Consider the following 1,093-nt stretch of genomic DNA (forward strand, 5'->3'; position numbering starts at 1 on the left):
GCTCAAAGGCATCAATTCTCTTTCTATCATCCCTATTCACTCTCCAACTCTCTGATGCATAGCACGTAATTGCAAAGACTATAGCCTGGATCAGGCGAACCTTAGTCTCCAGCCTGATGTCGTTGCTCTTCAGTATTCTTGAGAGGTCCCTTTCAGCTGACTTTCCCGATGAAATTCATCTCCTGATTTCCTGGCTGCTGTTACCAAGAGTATTGACTGTGGAGCCAAGTAAACTAAAACTATTTACTATCTCAATCTCTTCACCATCCATATTGATGCTACCAATTGGCCCAGTGGTGAGAATCTTTGTTTTCTTGATGTTGAGCTTCAATCCATTTTGAAAGTTACAATCCTTGACCTTCTGCAGCAAGTGCTTCAAGTCCTCCTTAGTTTCGACAAGCAGGGTTGTGTCATCTGCATAAAGCAGGTTGTTAATGATGCTTCCACCAATCCTGATGCCACATGCCTCTTCATACAGCCCAGCGTCTCAGACGATCTGTTCTGCATACAGATTGAAAAGGTATGAAGACAAAATATATCCCTGAAGGAACCCCTTCTTGATTTTAAACCATGTAGCATCTCCTTGTTCTGTTCTGACTGGTCTAAGTATAGGTTTTGCATTAACACAATCAAATGTTCTGAGATTCCCATTCTTCTCAGAGTCAGCCATAGGTTGTTGCTGTCCACACAGTCAAATGCCTTTGCATAGTCAATGAAGCACGATAGACATTCTTCTGGTATTCTCTGCCTTCTGCCAAGAATCATCTTACATTAGCTATAATATCCCTACTAACAACCTCTTCTAAATCTAGCCTGCACATCTGGCAGTTCTCTGTTGACATATTGTTCCAAACGTTTTTGGATAATTTTCAGCAGAAGTTTGCTCGCATGTGATATTAATGATATTGTTCGATAATTTCCACACACTGTTGGGTCACCTTTATTTGGAATGGGAACAAATATCAATCTTTTCCAGTCAATTGGCCAGCTGGCTGTCCTCCAGATTTCTTGGCGCAACTTAGTCAGTAGATCTATTTCTTGAAACAAATCAATTGATATGCTATCAACTCCTGGAGCCTTGTTTTTTGCCAAT

This window comes from Elephantulus edwardii, unplaced genomic scaffold (assembly GCF_000299155.1).
Source record: "Elephantulus edwardii isolate Elephantulus edwardi_28Jun2011 unplaced genomic scaffold, EleEdw1.0 scaffold00046, whole genome shotgun sequence".
Lineage (NCBI taxonomy): Eukaryota > Metazoa > Chordata > Mammalia > Macroscelidea > Macroscelididae > Elephantulus > Elephantulus edwardii.